The 23,736-nt window shown below is 41.6% G+C and overlaps 1 protein-coding gene across 12 annotated transcripts in view; it reads right to left on the bottom strand.

Annotated features, from left to right (window-relative positions):
* Window positions 1-23,736, bottom strand: part of INPP4B (inositol polyphosphate-4-phosphatase type II B) — a 444,727-nt gene that overhangs the window by 278,966 nt on the left and 142,025 nt on the right. Inside the window, exon 2 of one of the 12 annotated variants that reach the window (XM_061584852.1) lies at window positions 5,303-5,381. The exons of 10 other annotated variants lie outside the window; for them this stretch is intronic. The gene's annotated coding sequence lies outside the window, so the exon portion shown is untranslated. Of the gene's footprint in view, window positions 1-5,302; window positions 5,382-23,736 lie in introns of those variants that run through there. One more of the 12 variants, XM_061584854.1, reaches the window with a different exon arrangement.

The following is a 23,736-nucleotide window of genomic DNA, read 5'->3' as shown; positions in this document are numbered from 1 at the left end:
ATTTCTTTTTCCTAGGTATAGAACTCTGTACTTATCCTGTTAAATTCCATTCTGTTGTTTCTAGCCCATTGCTCCAGGCTATCAAGATCACTTTGAATTTTGTTCCTGTCTTCCAGGGTATTAGCTATCCCTCCCAATTTTGTATCATCTGTAAATTTGATAAGTGTTCCCAACACTGTCTCATCCAAGCCATTAATAAAAATGCTGAAGAGCACTGGGCCCAGGACTGAGCCCTGCAGTACCCCGCTTGTTACCTCCCCACACTTTGAGGAGGAACCATTGATAAGCTTTCCTTGAGTATGATTCTGTAGCCAACTGTGGATCCACCTGATAGTGGTTCCATCCAGCCAACATTCAGCTAGCATGTCAATCAGAATATCATGGGACACTTCATCAAAAGCTTTGCTGAAGTCAAGATATATTATGTCCACAGCATTCCCACAGTCTACCAGCAAAGTTACCTGATCAAAAAGATGAGATTAGATTAGTCTGGCAGGATTTGTCCTTGAGAAATCGATCTTGGCTTCTGGTAATCAGTGCATTGTTTTCAAGTTGCTTACAGACAGACTGCTTTATAATCTGCTTCAGATTTGTCCCAGGGATTGATGTTAGACTGACTGGTCTGTAGTTCCTTGGTTCCTCCTTTTTGCCCTTTTTGAAGATAGGGACAACATTAGCCCTTCTCAAGTCATCCGGCACTTCACCCATCCTCCACGATCTTGCATAGATAGTAGACTGCGGTTCCAAGAGTTCTTCAGCCAATTCATTCAATACTCTAGGATACAGTTCAGCAAACCCTGGAGATTTGAACTTGCTCAAAGTAATTAGGTATTCCTTGAACATTTGTCTGTCAGTCTCAAGCTGCAATCCTGCCCTTTCAACTTATATATCATGTTTGCCAGGAAGATCATAGGCCCTCTTTGCAGAGAACACTGAGCCAAATAGGAACTGAGCACTTCTGCCTTTTCTTTGTCATCTCTTATTATTTTGCCATCCTCATTGAGTAGCTGTACAACCATTTCTTTTCTCTGTGTTTTATTGCCTTAATATCCCATGCAAGTAAAGTAATGCTCAAGATTCTACAACAAAGGCTCTTACTATATATGGAGCAAGAAATGCCAGATGTCCAAGCTGGATTTAGAAAAGGAAAAGGTACCAGAGATCATATCACAAATATATGTTGGATAATGGAACGGGCTAAGGAATTTCAGATGAAAATCACCCTGTGCTTTATAGATTACAGCAAAGCTTTTGATTGTGTAGATCATGAAAGACTATGGAATGCTTTAAAGGAAATGGGGGTGCCACCGCATCTGATTATCCTGATATGCAACCTATTCTCTGCACAAGAGGCTACTGTAAGGACAGAATATGGAGAAAATGATTGGTTCCCAATTGGAAAGGGTGTGAGACAGGGGTGTATTTTATCACCCTATATGTTTAATCTGTACGCAGAACATATCATAAGGGAAGCAGGATTGGACCAAGATGAAGGAGATGTAAAAATTGGATGGAGAAATATCAATAATTTAAGATATGTAGACGATACCATACTACTAGCACAAACCGGTAATGATTTGAAATGAATGCTGATGAAAGTTAAAGAGGAAAGCACAAAAGCAGGACTACAATTGAATGTCAAGAACACTAAAGTAATGACAACAGAAGCTTTATGTAACTTTGAAGACAATGAGGACATCGAACTTGTCAAGGATTATCAATACCTTGGCAAAGTCATTAACCAAAATGGAGACAATAGTCAAGGAATCGGAAGAAGGCTAGGCCTGGAAGGGCAGCTATGAGAAAACTAGAAAAGATCCTCAAATGCAAAGATGTATCACTGAACACCAAAGTCAGGATCATTCAGACCATGGTATTCCCAATCTCTATGTATGGATGTGAAAGTTGGACAGCGAAAAAAGTGGGTAAGAGAAAAATCAACTCATTTGAAATGTGATGTTGGAGGAGAGCTTTGCAGATACCATGGACCAGAAAAAAGACAAATAATTGGGTGTTAGAACAAATTAAACCAGAACAATCATTAGAAGCAAAAATTATGAAACGGAGGTTATCATACTTTGGACACATCATGAGAAGACATGATTCCCTAGAAAAGACCATAATGCTGGGGAAAACAGAAGGGAGTAGAAAAAGAGGAAGACCAAACAAGAGATGGATTGATTGTGAGAAGGATCTTGGAATTGTCACTGATCACAACCTGAATATGAGCCAACAGTGTGATGTGGCTGCAAAAAAGGTAAATGCTGTATTAGGCTGCATTAACAGAAGTATAGTTTCCAAATCGCGTGAAGTACTAGTTCCCCTCTATTCAGCACTGGTTAGGCCTCATCTTGAATACTGCGTCCAGTTCTGGTCTCCGCACTTCAAGAAGGATGCAGACAAACTGGAACAGGTTCAGAGGAGGGCAACAAGTATGATCAGGGGATTGGAAACAAAGGAGAGGAGAGACTGAAAGAACTGGGCATGTTTAGCCTGGAGAAGAGAAGACTGAGGAGAGATATGATAGCACTCTTCAAGTACATGAAAGGTTGTCACATAGAGGAGGACCGGGATCTCTTCTTGATCGTCCCAGAGTGCAGGACACAGAATAATGGGCTCAAGCTGCAGGAAGCCAGATTTTGACTGAACATCAGGAAAAACTTCCTAACTGTTAGAGCCATACAACAATGGAACCAATTACCTAGAGAGGTAGTGGGCTCTCCGACACTGGAGGCATTCAAGAGGCAGCTGGACAGCCATCTGGACAGACAGGAATGCTTTGATTTGGATTCCTGCATTGAGCAGGGGGTTGGACTTGATGGGCTTATCAGTCCTTTCCAACTCTATTATTCTATGATTCTATGATTCCATAAAGGAAGCCACAGACCTGAACTTACAAGATCTGAACAGGGTGGTTTATAACAGATGCTATTGAGGTCACTGATTCATAGGGTCAACATAATAATCGACTTGAAGGCACATAACAACAACCGAAAGAAAGCTTTTTTGTTTCCTTTCTGACACATCCCTGCAATTCTGTGCTACTTGTCTCTACTCTTTCTTTGTGGCCTGGCCTTCCTTCCACTTTCTATATGTGTCCTTTTTGTTTTCAGGTCATCTCTAAAGCTTTTTGTTGAGCCATGTTCGCTTCTTCTGCTGTCTTCCACCTTTTTTCCTTGTTGGAACCATTTGCAGTTGTGCCTTTAGAATAATTTAGATATTACATCCATTACAATAAAGAGTCCTCTAGCTTCTTAAGGGCAAAGAAATGGGTTGTGGCAGAAGCTTTTATGGATTAGAACCCACTCCAGCAAATGCTTATGCCATAATAAATTTCTTAGGTTTTAAGGTGCTACAGGACTCTCATTTTTGCTGCAACAAATTAACACAGCTTTGGAAGTTTTACACTAAGAGTTATCTATTATTTTACTACTCTCTTTCATCACATATGTTTGCAAAATATAAGCAAGAAAACGAAATCAGAGCTCATCTAAAAAAAGTGTTTTACGCACACGTAAAAATACACTTATATTTTGCCTTTCTGTTATGGGAAGATGCACGACACATTTTGAATATCAATTACTGTGTCCTGAGGATATTTATCTGCGCTCCTATTGGTAGCAGAGTGGCTAATTATGTACAACTATGGACCGATTCCAACATTATTTTGTAACTTGATACAGATGTGGGAAACCTTTAGCCCTCCTGGTGTTGCTGAACAACAACTCCCATCAGCCCCAGCAAGCACGGGTAATGGTAAGTGATGATGGGATCAGCCTCAAAAGACCTTCTCTCCATTCCACCAGTTAAAACAGCTAGACTGGTGAGAACTAGGGAGAGGGCTTTTTCAATTGTGGTGCCCACTCTGTGGAATTCCCTCCCAAATGATCTCTGCCACGCCCCCTCTATGATGAGCTTTCGCCGGGCCTTGAAGACCTGGCTCTTCAGGCAGGCTTTTGGGGTGGGTTACGTTTTATTATCATTGATTCAGATTTTTTAATGCTTTAATGTAAATGGTATGTTTTTATGTTGTACGTCACCCAGAGTGGCTGGATAACCAGCCAGATGGGCAACTAATAAATCTAATAAATAAATAAATAAATAGGCACCCAAAAATGGGGAAGGCTGCTTTCATATCATTTCATGGACTTGGCTTACATGAATGAGTGAGAATAAGCACACCTGAGAAAAACACTTGTAGGTTACCATGTCAGACTTAAATTATTTCAAAATTCACCGGCCTTTAGTGCACATTTCTCTCAATATACCCATTTATGTATGCATTTCTGCTTTACACACACATTTCTGCGAGCAATTTCTTCTAGTATAATGCATTATTCTATGTTTTTACTTATACATTTTTATGCACATTTTTTTCTAATATACCCATTTTGTACCATTTTTGTGTTGGAGAGTTACTTCACAAAATTCAGAGAAATGCAGGTTTCAAAGGACAGCTATGTTTCACTGTGTGCGTTATTTGGGGAAGTGAGAATTCTAAACCAAATTTCTCCCCCATCATTTTCTTGAAGTCATAGGTGACCTACTACCATACTGGAGTAATAAAACTGACCTAACCTACAGGACTGTTGTAAAGATCCAATAAAGGTATGTCAACTACTCATAACATTTTAAAGTATTACCAAAGGTTGAAGAATATTCAGCCCCACTTCCTTGCCTCAGGGGATTTTGATAGGATCTGATTCCTGGTCTTACACCAGGAAAAGACAAGGCCAAGGCCAGGAAATCCAAACTGAATAATCCTGGTTCTACATGGCTACCATGTAATTTTCATTCCTGTGCAAGAGCTTGAGTGTGATTTTATTTTTAAAACCTTTTACTTGTATAACTATTCTAAATTAATCTACAAAATACATGCATACATAGCCACAGACACAAATACTTATTATTAGATAGAACCTATGACTGTGCTTATCTATAATGCTAACTATTCCACTGCCACACAGCCTTTAGTTGTGGTGGAGAAAAACAGATCAATTTTATTGCTCAGCTTTAGCTATTTGTTATCTTCCATTCTTTGAGATGCCAGAAAAAAATATGGTCACAGGCTTAGCCTCACAGCATTCTATGACATCACATGGTCAGTGATTCTGCAATTATGTGGACCTTCTATTTGAGAGGCTTGAAGCAACCAAATAGAAATACCTCAGTGTTCACTTCTCACATGTGAACACTGGTAGCTTCTTGTATCAACTACAGACTTTTTCATCGTGTTTGGAATCTAGACTGCAATCTTCACATATCTGCTATCAGAAAGAATGAAGTGTCACAGAAACAGGACCTTATCTATGTCCAGTTTGTTGCAAGACAGAGGTTCCCAAACTGTGGTCTGAGCTTCATTCAGGTGGTCCCCAGTGTGTCTGTGAAAAACAGCAGAAGCAGTGGCTGTGAATGGCAGGTGTAATGCATTCAATATTCATATTGAGTCTTATTATATTTTTATTGCTTCTTTTACTTTGTATATTGTGTTTTAATATTTATTATTGTGTTTTATATTGTATTCTATTCAAACTGTAATACAATGCAATATAATAAAATAAGCAATAAAACTACAATTAATACAGCACAGTACATTACAATTGCTACAACAGGCAGAAAAATAATTATGTGGTCCACCAAGACCCTCAGCAATTTTCAAATGGTCAGTGGTAAAGAAAGTAGGGGAACCACTGCTTTAAGACAGTATTTATTCTGCTGAGCTCAAATTTTATATGATCCTCAACATGGAATAAGGTAATTCTGTTAGGTCCTGAAATAGCCACTTATACAAGAGAGTCTTGCTTTTCTACATCCACTCACATTTACAGTAACCACAGATATTATTTGTTGTAGTAGGCAATATAAAGGCAAAGAGGCCTCCCTTAATTTAAAGAGCCTCTAAAAAGTGTGAATTAATTTGATGAGTAAAAGAAATCATTGCAAAAGGTAACGTTAGCCGAAATACTGCACAAAATAGCAACTTTTGGAAGTAGAAATGTTTAAGACTAAGAAGTGCCATTGCTTCCATGAACTGTAACCAAAATACTATTCGTTATTATTTCCAAATGACCACAAGTAAAGGGAAATATAAACAATGGGTGGGATTCAGGGCTAGTCTTGCTAAGAAATTAATAGCCATGACTAATAGGTTTATTAATTTCAATAGGTGTACTCTGAGTAGGACTTAGTTGACTATAACCCATATTATTTTTCAGTATTTCTAGAAATGGCCTCATCTGAAATATGAAGTAGTTGTTTTTTTTAATATAGAGAGAATGAAACTCATTTTATATACTGTGGACCAAAAAATTAGCAATGGACCTTTGTTTTTTGCATTTTTATCCCTAAGAGTACATCAAGTTCAAACTCTCATCTCTTTTCCTCTCAGTCATGTACATCAATCATTAAAATGTACTGCAGACATAATACAGCAGAGGCATAACAATTACAGAAGAGTTAAAGAAAATCAATGGTGAAAAATAAAATTGTTAAACCGTCTTAAATTAGAAACTATTATACATATATATACATTGTGTGTATATATATATACACACACACATATATACAATACACCAAATTCCAATTCTTCACCAGTCTTACCAACTTCATTCAGATTCTTATCATGTTCAATCAGCAGACATTTTCCCCTCAGATGCTTTGTGCAACTGTAATTTGATTACTTGGCAGTAGGAGACCAATAGTGATGTTATGGGAAAGAATAGGCAGGATACTTTAAAGTTATTCTGGCTTGTTAAAGAAAAGATACACTGCTAACATGCCATGGTACCAACTTCTGGTATCCATGAGGATAATCAACCTGATCCAGTGAACCCCATGCAGGGAATGAGTACAGAATGCCCTGATGTGCTTAGAATGCTCTGCAACCTAATAGCTCCTCTAGTAACTTAAATAGAAGAGTCAGCTCTGCGTGAGCATCCCACAACTAAAACCTCACTTGTTACTTTTTCTGTGCAAGCAAGCATAACAGGAAAAGTCATGTGCATGCTTGAGGGTTGAGATTTCTACATGCAAAATACTGTGTAACAAGGCCATTTGTGCCCTTGAAAAAAATGAAATATCAGAAGAGGGTTTGCTTAACTTTGTGTGCATAATAATCTTAGGGACCGACCGCCTGAACCCTTATATCTCAATTTGAACACTGAGATCATGTGCAGGAGTGGCTTTGGTTGTCCTCCAAGTTGGTAAGGTTTATTTAACATTGACACAAAATTGAGCCTTCAGTGTCATAGGCCCAGTTCTCTGGAATGCTCTGCCAACAGAGATTCAGCAAGTGCCTCCTTTTTAAATATTTAAACGTCTGCTGAAAACCTTTCTGTTCCCCAGGCTTATGCAGGCAATTAACACGATGTCTTTGTATAATAGCTGACCTCTGTTTTTACTGTATTTTTAATGGTTTTTACTGTACAGTTTTTTTAACATGGTAAACCACTTTGATGTTTTAAAATGAAATAGTGGTATACAAATACATTTATAAAAAATAAATAAAATAAATTAAGATGATTTTTTTAATTGTTTGGGCCTTCATCAGCTCTCTATGAAAAAATGAACCATGGATAATGTTCATTATAAGAAAGGAATAAAAGACTAACAATGGTTCATCCAGCCCATCCTACATATTTTATAATCCATTCCAAGCTTTTTAAAAAGTATAGCAATCAGTTATTAGATGGGATGCTTAAGGGAACCTATGCCTTGAGCATTTCATCCAATAGCCAACTGCATTCCTTTTTAAAAAAAGGGTGGGACAACAACCTGGTTGTATAATTATCCTGCCATCATTGCTCCTGTCATCCAAGTTCCATGGGTCAATTATGAACTTTTTTATGATTTATTTATTTTAAGCCTGCAGCATGTTAGTTTAATTGGCATTCTCTAATATGGATGTGTTACCAATGGTATTTACTCACATTTTTAAAACTGTTCCAAGTATTTTTCTATACACTCAGAGCTGCTTCACCAATTACAAAGTTTATATTCAGAAAGCATTCCTGCACACTAGTTTAAATGTTATATGCCTTCCAGGATAGCAACTAGAAACATATCAAATAGTTGTTGTGCTCACTTCTAATCCACAGGATGCCTTTGGACAATGTCTCAGTTTATTAAACCAAGATAGGAACAAGCCTTTTGTCCACACTTGCAGCCCTGCCACTCCTCTCTTCCAAGTTGTTGTTGTTATGTACCTTCAAGTCAACTACGACTTATGGCGACCCCATGAATCAGTGACCTCCAAGAGCATCTGTCATGACCCACCTTGTTCAGATCTTGTAAGTTCAGGTCTGTGGCTTCCTTGATGGAATCAATCCATCTCTTGTTTGGCCTTCTTCTTTTTCTACTCCCTTTTGTTTTTCCCAGCATTATGGTCTTTTCTAGGGAATCATGTCTTCTCATGATGTGTCCAAAGTATGATAACTTCAGTTTCACCATTTTAGCTTCTAGTGACAGTTCTGGTTTAATTTGTTCTAACACCCAAATTATCTGACTTTTTCACAGATGCGCAAAGCTCTCCTCCAGCACCACATTTCAAATGAGTTGATTTTTCTCTTATCCGCCTTTTCCACTGTCCAACTTTCACATCCATACATAGAGATCAGGAATACCATGGTCTGAATGATCCTGACTTTGGTGTTCAATGATGCATCTTTGCATTTGAGTACCTTTTCTAGTTCTCTCATAGCTGCCCTCCCCAGTCCAAGCCTTCTTCTGATTTCTTGACTATGGTCTTCATTTTGGTTAATGACTATGCCGATGTATTGATAATCCTTGACAAGTTCAATGACCTCATTGTCCACTTTAAAGTTACATAAATCTTCTGTTGTCATTACTTTAGTCTTTTTGACATTCAGCTGTAGTACTGCTTTTGTACTTTCCTCTTTAACTTTCATCAGCATTCATTTCAAATCATTTCTGGTTTCTGCTAAGAGTATGGTATAATCTGCATATCTTAAATTATTGGTATTTCTCCCTCCAATTTTCACACCTCCTTAATAAATTAGAAAATCTCTGATTAACCATGGGGTTCCATTTTATCTGAACAGGAATCTATGGTTATGAGATTCAGAACAAGCCAAGGTTTAAGATCCTGACTTATTTCAAAGCTGGTTATTGTTTCCTGGTTTGGACAAAACAAGAGGAAAATGATAAATTAGAGCTTTCCTGGTGGGGGTTTATTTCACAGCATGCAATAGCAGCTTGTAAATATGAACTATTAGGGGTTTTTGGTGGCCTAATATAAATTACCATCCAATTTGCAAGTCTGAGATAACGTTAACAACAACATAAACCAGGACTCTCATTAAACAAGAACCATAGATTTTAGTGCTCCTTCACAAGAAAAAAGTCTTAAAGGGATGGATTTACTGGGAAATTCATTATAGCCACCAGTTCTGCTACTTGTAGATGTCTTTGGTCTATAGCCAGGAGAGCAATTAATCTTATTTGTAGGCTGACGTTCTGAAGTAAAAACTTCACAAAGTATTGGGCATGTTTCCCAAAAGATAACATATATATTGTTTAAAAAATGTCACCATGTTGCTGGCTGTGCAATTTGTGAAACTTATGCTGGGCAATATCTCTTCTGTAACTGCTAAGTTGACTGTTTCGCTTTGAACATTATTACAATATGATTTAGAGCCTTTTTATTCTGAACGTGGGTAAAAATGTGCCATCATTCTTTAAAGAAGTTTTTTCTAAAGACAGTTTGCTATGACTGTACATGAAAGTCATTTTTTGTGGCAATACCTAAATCTCTGCTAATACACACACATACACAGAGGGAGAGAGAGAGGAGAAAGAGAGAGAGAGAGAGTCTCTATTTCATGCTTTTGAAGATTTAAGGCCAGAACACAGAGGACAGGGAATGATTATGCCTTCTAGTAACCTGATCTCTAAATGGAAGGTGGATGAGGCCTACTGAAGTTAACATAAAAAGCAACAAGAAGTTTCAAGTTACAGGTCTGGCTTTGCATTTGATTGGCAAAGTTCCTGGCTTGGCTTACAATTGATTAAGCTGAGTTTTCCTTTTCCATGAGTGTGTATCATAAAAAAACTCAGGGTTTTGCTGATTTTTGCTTCAGAAAGCTCAGGAAGACCAAGCCCAGGAGAAGACACCCCACCAATCCCTATTCACCCCATCCCAAAACTCATTCAAGCAAAAGGGACAGCCGTGGATAATGGTGATGGTGGAGCTGCTTTCACCAGCTCCCAGTTCTCGTCATTAAAGTCTAGTCACTGCTGTCTTTTGAGTATGTCTGCATTATTGTCCAGGCTCCAGTGATAGAGTTCCCAGTGCCTCCTGGATTAATGGATTGGGCCAGGAGGCACTGGAAAGTATTTCTGACTTTTCCTCATGCAGTGCTTCACTGCACAGGAATGAATGCCAGCCATTCACTATTGCCACAGAAAGCAAAACAATGTCATTCAAGGGCACTATTAGATCGGGAGCTAAATCTGTTTCTGGTGACCCCTGGAAATAAGTATCTAGCCTGTCCCTATCTGCATAAAGTGCAACAGAACATTAGGACAATGACAGAAAACTTGAAACTGGGCTATTTACTAAATTTGTTAGCATCATATAAAATAGATAAATAGATCTGCAAAAGGCATTAAGTGGGGATGCCAACAAGAAGGCTAACAAAGGAAAACAAAGAGAAGATGCTCTGCTTTCAAATAAAACCAGACATCTACAACTTTTTTGACCGTGCTTTGTTAAACTTAGAATTCACTAACCTGTATTCATGGAAGATAGCTCCTGAAATAAATAAGTGAAATTGGGAAGGGTAATGACAGTATTGATTAGGACACTCCTAGAGGCACCATTCAACTTGAAATCAAATGTGGAGGTGTTCATTACAGCAAAAATATGGAGGAAAGAAGGCAGGAAGTTAATTTTCCATTTTGCTGTCCATGGTTATCTCTTTCATGTATGTGAAACATTTCACCAGCAAACACAAAAGCAAGTTTATTTCATACTCATGGAGGAGTTACAAAGAATGATATCCAATTGTAGTATCTCTCTTGCATACACAGGGCTTCCCCTTCCTCTCGTCCTCCAGGCAGCCCCCCACAAACCCCCCAAATATTTTCTGGAGGGTTTAGGGACCCTCCAGAACAGTTTGGGCTGTGTGCAGGGGGCTGCAGGGAGAAGGAGAGTAAGGGGAAGTCCTGTCACATCCACTGGCAATGCCGCTGGTTGCAGTCGAGGGGCGAAATAAAACACAGAGACGTCAGCTTGGGTTGAACAAGGGCCACTTTATTAAATTACATTAAACAAAAACTCAATTTAAAGTGACCTGCAGAAGGAAAACCTATGTGCGGGAACTGTCTCTAAGCAAGTATCTTGCCATACAGCTCTTGGGCAACCAGCCCCTGCCGGAGGAAGGGCAAGCCCATGTGCTTACCTTTACCCAGGCCACACCTTGTAGGTGAGTAGGGGGGCCTTCCCATGTCATCCCCACCCGGGGCTGGATAACCCTTGGGTAGATGAGATAAGTTGGCCCCAGAGGCAGCCCATATCCTGCCCTCAAGCTGGAAAGCTCTGACAGACAGGCCTCCGAAACCGCCAATCACCTCCAAAGGTGCCTAAGGGGGCCACCTAGCTGTCCTTACCTATTTCCCTTCCTGCACCTTTCCGCCACAAAAGGGGGACAAATCTCTATTTAGTCCCTCTTTACCCCACTGCCGAGAAGAACCTCTCGCAGACACCTCTGCAGGTCTTTCAGGAAGAAGTCGTTACCTGCATCAGACAGGTGAACACCATCAGCCCTGTATAGTTCAACCTCTGAATGCTGAATATGGGGATGCAGAATGGCTAAATTCCCGTGCCCAAGAAGAGCCAACCGAATATTGACCTTCTTCCGTGCTTTATCGAGCGCCCATGGATTCCATTCCCCATGCCACACCCTACATGGGAGCAAGTCTGACCATAGCAGACATACCGAAGGCCACCTTTGCCTTATCACCTGCATGTCCATACATGCCTGAACCCTGAGGGCCTTGCCCTGCAGCAAACCAAGGTCATTACCACCCAGGTGAATGACCACCATGTGCGGGGCCATCCGCACTACATCCCGCTGGAACAGAGTGGGTAGGAGCCCCTCCCAACGCATTCCTCGCCGGCCAAGCCACTGTACCGTAGCCCAACGACTGAGGCCCAGCTGCGAGCCCATGCTCGACCTCGCTGCCCTCCGGGCTGCCCAGAAGATCATGCTGTGGCCGCATATGAGGTTGCACATCTGCTCCCTCCCCGTCCAGCAACCTGTCAAAACAAAACTTATTAGGCTTCCCATTCCCAAGCCCTCTAAATGGAGCGAATGTAGCCCTTAAAGGCACCAGAGGACCAACGTCCAACTGCCTGTACTCTTGTTTGGGGAAAACCAATACCTGCTGCTGTAGAAGCAGCTCCAATTCTGAAAGAATGGGTTCCAAACTGTGAGGGTCAAACCCCAGCTTATGCAATGCTTGCTTTGTTAATGCCCAAAACTGGTATTTTGTGAGGGGAACCTCACTTGCATGGGTAAATAAATATCCATCCCCCGGTCCCCTATCTGCCAAAATTGCTTGTAAAGCCCGCACTGGGCAGAGGGTAGGCACTGTGGATGGGGCCAACCTGATGCGTCTTCCCTTACACTTCTGGTCCGTCTTAGACCTTCTCAGATTTATGCAAGCACAACCCCCTTCCATGGTAATATCTGCCAAATGAAGGGCACGATGAGATAAGTCTCGCTTGGAGCCAGCTACCATTTCTCCAATTCGAAAGGCACCAAAAAACAGTGTGAGGGCCACTGCCTGAAATAGTAAGGCTTCATAGTTGGAGGAGCAAAGTTTGTCCCACTGGCCACTCAAGGCTATTAAAATGTCGACTGAAATAGGTCGATGGGAATCAGGCATGGCAGGATGCTCCCTAGCCTACCCTGCCAACATGCGGCGGACCCTGAAGTCCCCTGCATAATCCTGAAAACCACCTGCCTTTGCTAAGAATGACAGCGGGGGAGGGTGACACCAACCCCGGCTCCTGGGTTATCACGGCCTGTTTCAGAGCAGGAAGCCACTCCGGGGACTTCCACTGGGGGGGCTACCAGGCCAAAGCGAACAAAAGCAAAGGCTCCAGGTGGCTCAAATGTGGGGCAGCAGCAAGGGGCTAACAGTAATATCCTTGCTTTGAGTTTAGCGAGGCTTGACGCTCTTGAGACCTGCCCTGACTCTACCCAAATGGTGAGTGATGGGCCAGTGGCTCCCCCTGTGCCAATAGCGGCGATAGGGACTGGAGGAGAGGTGGCGACACCCCAGACTGGAGTGACATCAACAGCTGTGGTGGACTGCCCCGTTGCTGGTTTGGCTGCGCTGCTGGTGGGAACAGGTGAGTCTGCCAGGCCTGCTCTGGCCACTGGGTTGCCAGGCTGGGGGTGGACTTTTCAAGGCCCATGGGTTACCAGTCCAGGGAAGTCCTTTCCCAGCAGGGTCCCTATCTCCAGCATCATATAAGCCAATCAGCATGAAAGGGGAGTGTGTTAGCCACTGAGAAGAGCCTTATAACTTGCTTCCTTGACCTTTCCTGCTGATTGGAGCTGATCAGTGATAGCAAGTGAGTCAGCTGTTCTAAAGCCTCCAGGCGCGTCAAGATGGCAGCCCATGGCGGCGCCATCTCCTCATCCAAGGAGCTAGGTGCCGGGGGAGGGCGTTCTTGTGGCTTTCTAACTATTGTCAATGCCAGGAACATGCCATGCCCAAAAAAGCATATTGAAACGCAGGCACTGGAGAACAAAAGCCCGGACAAGGCTCATAACCCTGGCGTTCCTAGATGTAAGGGAGTTGATAACATGGACCGTGGCCATGTTATCACACCAAAAATGGACCATAGAGTTCCTCAGCCTCTTGGCTCATAAACAGCCACTACTATAGGGAAGAATTCCAGAAAGGTTACACTCCGTCCCTGGCAATTACCGCCATAACTAAAACAGATTGAAGATTGTAGACCATGAAGGCCAGCAGGGAGTTGGAGGCCATGAAGGCCAGCTGGGAATTCAAGTATGGGATTGTGAAACCAACAGGGGAAAACACCATAACACAGACAAACCTCCCCTTAAACCGGGTAGCCTGCAAACAAAGTTTGTAGTACCTTGAGTCTAACTTGAACCTAACCTAAGCAGCTTATGCTGGTGGCTTCTTCTAACCCCTTTGAAGGCCTCTTGCCTCTTATCTCACTGTTGCACATATCCTTCTGCAAAGGGAAGGAAATCATTTATGAGTATGTACACCTTATGAACTACTATTTTGTTGCAGCTAACCCAGTTACCCCAAATCACAGAGACTGAGGATATGCTGCTGTCACCAATAGTTGGACCCACTGCAGCTTTTTCCTAGCGGGTTTCCAAAGCACCAATCAGAACAGAAATTGCAACATTTGCATGCTATATTGATTTCAAGTAACTGATATCCTACATATTAAAATAGACATGCCAATGTAAAAGTTGCATGCTATATATGACTTCAGGTAAATGATATCAGAAATGTTGTTGTAAAATCATCAAGAAAGAATGAAGAGTCTGCCTGAATCTTAAAAGGCAGCTTCCGTGTCACAGTAGTCTAAGATCCTGTCAAGACCACCCCGTTTTAGTAAGGTCTAAAATCCTAGAAATGAGGATAAGAGCCTAATAAGTAGCCTGTCTTTCCCCTTTATTCCTATCCACCCATCAAGCCACATTATCATCTGCTAGACCTTCAATTCCCTGCAGAAGTTTACATATCCCTCTTTGAATATAACAAATGCCATATACTTTGTTGTTGATATGAGACCAAATTCAAATAAATGCAACTTCTATTTCATAGTTAACAAGGAATGTGTAACTGACACGTGGAAAAGGATCACTGTCATCTAAGTTATGGTGATGTAGATGTTTTCTAGCAAACCCTGTCATCGCTGCACACCATTAGTATCCAAATCTGAAGACCGAAAGGCCCAAAAGGCTCACCCGGCCCTACAAAGGCCACATGTAATATAATAATAATAAAATTAGCTACCTCAACCTAATATATTCCTGGGCCTAGCAGGAAGTCAGAAGCCTAACCAAAGAGCTCTGCACCCCCCAAAGCAGCCACCATGTAATAAAATTAATAGAATAAAGTACCTTGAACTTAATATAGGCCCGAGTCATGCAAAGGCCGTAAGCCTAACCAAAGAACCCTGCACAATGGCCAAGAGAGGCTGCCAATGTGTCAACCACATCCTTCACCGTCTTGCGCCCCCTACCTAGGCTGAACTCACACCCAGCCTTGGCAACCAAAAGGGGAGGAATAGGGCCTGTTGAGGCCTGAAAGGCCTGTGCAGCCTCCTCTCCCATAATTAGTTCTAAGCCTGCAGCCCACGGCTATTGGGAAGATTTGAACCCTGATCTCCCGGGTTGCAGTCCAAACCTCAACCACTACACCAAAACCTATCCCAGGCGTATGGGTGGGGTAATTTAAAAATGCCCAAAGGCCTGCATTTTAAGAGGGGACCTCTCACACACACACCATTTCCTTTCTTGGGTGGCATTGCTTTAAATCCACCCTGACTTATAATTATAATTATGAATATTATTATTATTAAACCCAATGACTGTATGTGTGATTCCCTTATTCCCAGTCATTGGCTTATAATTATAATTATGAAATAATAATTATTAGAAATGCTGTGTGGTGAAATTAACCTATTGCAGTTTAGCTCACAACAATAAATACACAAACAGTATCAGTGTCAAACAATGCAATACCAATATTATTATTAAAGTAAAGACACTGCTTAATGTATAAAACCCCTAATCATAAGCCATGCAGCACCTATAATTTATTTATATTCAATAGAATCTAATCGTGTAATTCAGATTATAATTGTGTTGAGTTCTTGTTTAACTGGCTGCCAAGGCAGCCTTGAGGTGGTGCTGCTGGAGAGTACAGCCGTCTCCCTCCCCCACCAGCCGTGTGTGCGTGTGCCAGCCACGTTTGGCTGAGTAGGCCCCTTTAACAAGACCCACTCCAGCCGCAGCCGCTCCTCCAGGCACGCGACCACCCTGCCTGCAGCCCACACCCCTAATGGGCAGCAAACAAAAGCACTAAAATGGCTGTGTGAAGGAGCTGCTCCGAGTCTCCAGAAAGCTGTTTGACTGCAATTGCCTTTCAACAAACTTTTTCAACAAACTTTGCAACAAATTTCTCAGATCCTTCAATGAAGAACATTGCCAGGAGTTTGTGAGTGAGAACTTTCTATCTTAACCACACTCTATTTTGAGGAGTTTAAAAACGCTGCTGAACGGCCTTGAAGATCAGATAGCAGCCGGGGAGTGGCGTATTTCTACTAGCCAGCCAAAACAATCTTGAGCAGCTGCCTGAACAGTTAACACAAAGACGAAACAGATTACTGACAGTCATAAACAGAACTGTTTTATAACCTAACGACGTGTCATTGTCTTTTGAAATAGTACCTAACACACTTTCTACATTTTTTACAACCAGTGTTTCTACTGTTTTAAAATAGCCGCTTAAGGATGGTCCTTACAAGAAACATGTGTAAGGCCGGCGAAGGCATAAGGGAAAACGAAAGTAAGCCCGAGATGTTAATTAAGTCTTCTCAGACGTCAGACTTGGCCGCCACAAAACGAACACAACTAAAAATTTATAAACAACTAAAAATTACTCAATTTTGTACCCAAAAGAACAGTACACAAGAATCTGTATTTGCCTCACCTCCATTACGTATTACCTCAGATTCAAATGATTTAAAGGACCCATTGACTTTGGTTAATTATGATCAAGCTCAACTGAAACTTCAACCTAGGATTTCCTCTTATGAGATTTCGGACTGGACCTTGGATTCTAAGGTACTTCATCAGCTGCAGGATTTCCCTTCGTCAACTACTCCAAATTTGGCGACTGAGCTAACACAAGCAGGTACGTCACCCTCCAAGAAAACGAAGTCAGCTCTGATCAATTCTACTACTTTAACAGAGACGTCTTCAACAAGAACTGAAGAATTTCAAGAGGATTTAAATCCCTCCTACGCACTGATCCTGTGGATATGTTCCCTATCGCTCCTGAAATTTTTTTTATTACACAATTTACATCATTTTCAGAGCAACAAAAGGCGATTAAGAACTTCATTTCAGAGACAAATAATTTGCTAAGAACCTTAACGGAAGAATTTTTGAAGCTCCCCCTTCTGGCCAGTTCTACTACTACTGTTGATAAGATTCCTTCCAAAGTTACCCCTCCCAAGTATAAGCCGAAGAAAAAGCATTTCAGGAAGCTGCAAAAGACAATTAAGCCAAAAAATATAAAAAATTCAAAATTCCCCAGATACAGGAAGATGAATTTTCATAGACTTTTTAAACTGTTAGACAAATTGCTTACCATTGAACGAAACAGGGGAACCTTAAACCGATCTGATATGTCTGAAGAATCTAAAGTAGATATACATATATCTCAGGCTTCTGTGCAGCAGACAGCCTCTCAAACTTCAACTGCAGCTTCTAATGCTACTTCTCCTGATCGATCTACAGACTGTCGGTTACACGATTTAAAGGCAAATGAACCTGTCTCACAAGGCCCTACACAGCAGACAACTCTTAAAACTCTAACTTTGGCTCCTGATGTCTCTTATTCCCTTAGCCAATCATCAGATTGTTCTTCCTCTGATGAAAAGAAGGATGATTGCACACATTGGAAACTACAACTTAGCTCCAAGTCGTTAATCTTATCTCAAGTACCATATCCTTGTCAACTAAACCGTTTTAATAACCATAAACTCTCTAACATCAAGACATATATCCAGCATTTTCTGCGAATTCAGAATTTAAATTTATTTAATTCCAGAGATCTAATTAAAGCAGAAATCCTGTCTAAAGCACGCTCAGGTATGTCAGTTCTACTCACATTCAATACCAGCGAAACCGTTACCTTACATTTAAAGAGAAGATGCTGTTTTAGCACTTTGGATATAGGGCTCCACAGACATTTTATTAATGTAGCCGCCCCATATTCTCTAATACCGGAACGTCCTGCTTTTAATTCGCAAACATCTCCAGTCAACCACTTGGCTATGGCGCCAGAGATATCGGACACTGCCGTCCCAGGATATACTGCTTTAATCTCTGATTCCCAAATAAATAAGACAACCTTTCAACTGCAAAAGACTACGCCCTATAAGACATCAGTGAATTTTGATGATAAACAACTGCAATCTTCCACTTTTTTGGATAAAAACATTGATGATTTAATATCTAAATTCCCCAATTTTTCTGTTGATATCCAAAGTGAGATCATTGATAATTTACAGAACCTTCTCTTAACTCTCCAGAATAAGCTTCCCATCTCTAATCCTGAGATGGTTGTTGCAGATACTATGTTGACTATCTCCCCAGCATTTCCTTCCTCAAGCATGGAGCTTGTAGATGCAGAATACCTTAAGTCTATTACTCCAATGGCTGAGGCATCTCAATCTCAACACTGAACCATTGAGCAATGGCGACCTAATATTTATGGAACCCCTTTAGCACCAAATGGATCCAAGAATGAACAGGCCAATAATATGATCGTCACTCCAATATCAACAATTTTAGGACAAGGAAAATATAATCGCTCAAATACTCCTCATCACTTTAAGAATTTTTGTTTGTCACGTTGCCTAGTAACTCCTACTCAAGTCTCACAAAGAACCGAAAACTCCGTTTTGAACATACCAATACATAGGAATTATTCAACGTTACTTTTTAATGCGAGATCAGTAAATAACAAGACGGCTTTCATCTATGATCTGATTAAAGATGAATGCGCTGATTTCGCATGTATAACCGAAACTTGGCTTGAAGACTCAGGCGGAGCTAATCTAAACGGCCTCTGCCCCCCGGGATACGCTGCTCTTCACCAACCGAGACTAGACAATCGAGGGAGGGGTGTAGCCTTTATTTATCGCGAATCCATCTTGTTATCTAGATTACCTTACAAAAATTATCCAGGTTTTGAACTCCTTGGCCTAAAGCTTGGTCATCAGGATCCTATTGTAATCTTATTAATTTATCATCCTCCTCACTCCCCAACTGATTCAATGTCGGAACTGTTTGATTTAATCTCAGGACTGATGTTGGAATCCCCCAAACTTTTAATATTGGGAGATTTCAACATTCATGTAGACTCCCCTTCTCTTCGATCAGTACAAGATTTCTTGACTATGATGTCCACTCTGGGGTTACAGCAATTAGTACAGGCCTCAACACACTGCAGGCCATACTCTTGATCTCATTTTTCAATCACACCTAGACTTAAATGATTTTCATATAGATAACATTACGATCTCTCCACTACTATGGTCTGATCATCATCTGATTCGATTTAAATTATCAGCATCATTTTCGTCTCCCAGGATTACGCCTCCTACTAAACTATACCGCCCTAAAAGATTATTAGACCCTGATACGTTTATAACCAAGCTTAAAAATTATACAAGCCCGTCTATGGGAGTGCACATTGATATCGTGACCAACTCATGGAACAATATGATGACTTAGTGGATGCAATAGCTCCTCTCCGTCCACTGAAAACAACCAGATCTAAATCCGCCCCTTGGTTTTCGAGTGATCTTTTGAAAATAAAACGTTCCTATCGATGTCTAGAAAGGCGTTGGCAAAAGACAAAAAGTCCATCTGATCGAATACAAGCAAAGAAATTTGCCAAATTCTACGCCTCGGCCAGACTGACAGCCCAAAGATGCTTTTATTCGAATAGCAATTGCCTCAGCGGGAAACCAACCAAACGAACTTTATCGCGTAGTAAATGGTCTTCTGCATCCGCCTCAATCTGCTTCCCACTCAGTTTATTCCCAGACCCGTTGCCAGGAATTTGCCACATTCTTTGAGGCAAAGGTTGAACAGATCCGATCTACCTTAGATCATACGGACGTGACAGACGCAAATACTGTCATATCAGAAACGGTCTGCCCTTCCGTCTTTTCCACATTCCAACCTGTTCTCCCGGATGACATTCCTCAGTTTCTCAGCAGAATGAATCCAACTACCTGTTTACTTGATCCATGCCCCTCCTGGCTTATAAAAACATCAAAAGCTGAATTGGCAAATTGGCTTAGTATAATTGTTAATTCTTCTTTACAACAAGGCCGCTTACCTGAATGCCTGAAAGAAGCTATTGTTATACCACTATTAAAAAAACCCTCTCTTGATCCCACAGTGCTTAATAATTTCCGACCGGTGTCCAACTTGCCTTTCCTGAGTAAAGTCATCGAAAGAGCCGTAGCTACACAGCTACAAACGTTCATTGACACCATCGACTGCTACGACTCCTTACAATCAGGTTTCAGGCCAAATCATGGGACAGAAACAGCCTTAGTCGCATTAATTGACGACCTTCGGCTAGAATTAGATAAGGGTAATCTCACTACTAGTTCTATTAGATTTATCAGCCACTTTCGACACTATCGATCCTGACATCTTGCTAGGTCGTCTCTCGGAAATTGGACTTAAAGGCATGACCCTACAGTGGCTCCGCTCCTTCTTAGAAGGCAGACTTCAAAAAGCTGCCCTCGGGGATTATTGTTCAGAACCCTGGCCTTTAAGATATGGCGTTCCGCAGGGCTCTGTCCTATCCCCGATGTTATTTAACATTTATATGAGGCCTCTAGACAAGATCATTCAGGAATTTGGAATTCATTACCATCAGTATGCGGACGATACACAGCTTTATTGCTCTTTTTCACCAAATGACAAAGAGGCTATTCTTCCTCTTAACTTATGTCTCACGGCAATTCAGAATTGGATGACCAGAAACAAATTGAAGTTAAATCCAGAAAAGACAGAGGTCATCCTGATTGGAAAAAGTTCTCCTCAAGAAACTGAATTTTTACCATCACTGAATGGAATACTACTCCCGCTGAAGACTCAAGTCCGTAGCTTGGGCATAATTCTGGACTCAAATTTGACCTTAGAACCTCAAGTTGCGGCTGTCTCAAGAGCTGCATTTGCCAAATTAAAGCTGGTCTGCCAACTGCAACCATTTTTAGGAATGGCTGATCTAAGAAAAGTAACCCAAGCCTTGGTAACTTCGCGGCTGGATTATTGTAATTCCTTGTATGTTGGACTCCCGATTAGATCGCTTCGACCGCTCAAATTGGTACAAAGAGCAGCGGCAAGGATGATCACAAGAACTGGCCCTTGGACCCATACCACGCCTCTTCTATATCATCTACACTGGCTCCCCATAGAACTTCGACACCAGTTTAAGTTACTGGTTCTAACATTTAAAGCCCTACATGGATTAGCACCGGCGTATTTAGCGAACCGTCTCTTTAAATTTAAAACCCATCGACCCATGAGATCAAGTGCCGAATACACCCTTAGGGTTCCATCAACTTTTACCATCCGCCAAATGGCCGTTAGAAAACAAGCTTTTTCTGTCGCAGCACCTACCTTTTGGAACAATCTACCACTTGAGATACGGCTCTCTCCCTCCCTAATGGACTTTCGTCGTCAGACCAAAACTTTTTTATTTTATCAAGCTTTTAATTGTTAAAGGGAAATGTCTCAGACTTTTTAGTAATTATTGTTATACTTTGTTTGATTCTGTACTAATGAATTATTTTACTTTGTTCACCGCTCTGAATTTGGATTCTCTGAACTAGAGCGAGATATAAATCTGTAAATAAAATAAGGAGGCCAAAATGGGCCCGCAAAAGGCTCCTTGCACCGCAAAAAACTGCTGTTCTGCAGCTCTGTCTCCCAGCTGCTCTGTCCCTTGCCGTCCACGTCGCGCGAGCAAAGAGGGGGTAGGAAAGGGCGGCTGGGCTTAAATAGGCCCTTAAGCCCCGCCCCCTCACGCTGCACGTCATGCGTGCGTAATAGATGCAACGCGCGACTTTGCCCTTACAGAAGATGGAGGCAGCAGCTTCGCCTCTGACTGCAACTAGGCCCCACTCATCAGTTACACGGTGAGTGAGGCTTCATTTCTTGCCCAAAATAGTACAACATTTACCTTAGTCTGGTCTGCATGTCATGGTAAGCTAAACTGTGGCTTACCATGAATGCACAAGTGCGTGGGCTCCAAGATCATGGCCTCTTCGCTTCTCCCTGGTCATTTTGCTGCTGCGCTGTATTGAGCCAAGCCCCACTATGATTTAGTGTGTTGCCCAAACCCAGGCTTATGGTTTAGTTTTCCTGGAAAAACCACAAGGTATAACCAAGTTTTGTTCTAAGGGCTCAAGCAATTTTTACTGGTTTTCTAGTGACTGAAAGGCAAAATGAGCCAGTAATGTAGATATCAACAATGTTTTTGACACACATTTTCAGTGATAAAGATTATGCAGGCATTATTAACTAAGTAGGTTAGACTATTATTTAATACTAAGGACTGTGCCCCTGCTTGCTACATTCATCAACCCCCACCACTACTGCCATAGTAATATCCTAAAGCAGCCTTTTCCAACCTTTGGGTACCCAGACATTGCTGGACTACAATTCCCATCATTCGTGACCATTGGCCATGCTGGGTGGGACTGATGGGAACTGTAGTTCAACAACATCTGGGGACCCAAAGGTTGGGGAAGGCTGCCCTTCCCACTCCATGCAACTACTAAGCTTTCTTTTCACCTTCCCAACCCCATTTCTGAAACCACTTAACTCTTCTGTTCTGCAGCCCCACTTTGCACTTGTTTTCATCTTCACGCAATGTCCATGCCTCTCTCCCTCATTTTCTGCACCCCCCTTGCACACAGACCACCCACATGGTAATGTCTGCCTCCTCCCACACATTCCAACTACTAATCACCCTTTTCCCCTTCTAATCAATTATGAAGCCACCACTATTCTTCAGCCCCTTTTATATCTGTTTTCACCCCCATTCCCCAGCCTCCTTCCCTTTTTTGCAACCCCCTCTTCACCCCCATTTCACCTTCACCCTTTTTCTTACCTCCTCCTCCCTCGTTTTCTCAACTCCCCCTTGCACACAGACCACCCCCATTTCCATTTCCTCCTCCTCCTCCTATTCTGCAGCCACCTTTGCACACACACCTCATTTAAACAACGGCAGCAGCTTGAGCAAAGCAGGGATGGAGGAGCACTGAAGAAAAAGACATTTTAAACAATGGCAGAGGTATGAGTTCAGCAAGAAAGGATTTGGGAAAGGCTCTGCTGTACCCATGACAACTTTTTGGTGTTAAGCTTCTGTGTTGTACCCATCTCTGCTATTTCTCCTTGTTCAAACTTTTATAAAAAGACACAACCCTCGGTATTCCTTCCCTCCCAAGCTCCTGTTCTTGTAAACCACCACTTTCCTCCTCTTACTGTCCCTCTCCATCCACACTGCCTTGCCAGGGCAGGAAAGGATCTCAGTATTGTTAGAGTATGCACAAACATAGTTCAGAGGCCACATCCCTGCTTTGCTCCCCTCCCCAATTTCACCATGGAGATGAAGCCTGACCCTCCACTGCGATGACATTCTTACACAAATATAGTATAAGACAGAAATCTAAACTGATTCCACATTAAGTTTCAACCAACAGACCATTTACCTTTTAACAACAGCCTTACTACACACATTCATACCTTGCTTAACATTGATCTTTTGCAGAATTAAGCTTTTAAGATTTATGCTCTACTGAACGTTTTGTTCAGAATAAGTTTTAGGTATAAACAGAATGAAGAACAGAGTTGTTGACTTTCATCCCATATGAGATAAGTTGCT

Source organism: Rhineura floridana, chromosome 9 (assembly GCF_030035675.1).
Source record: "Rhineura floridana isolate rRhiFlo1 chromosome 9, rRhiFlo1.hap2, whole genome shotgun sequence".
Lineage (NCBI taxonomy): Eukaryota > Metazoa > Chordata > Lepidosauria > Squamata > Rhineuridae > Rhineura > Rhineura floridana.
The sequence above is the reverse complement of the archived record's forward strand: the minus strand, read 5'-3'. Positions and strand labels throughout refer to the sequence as shown.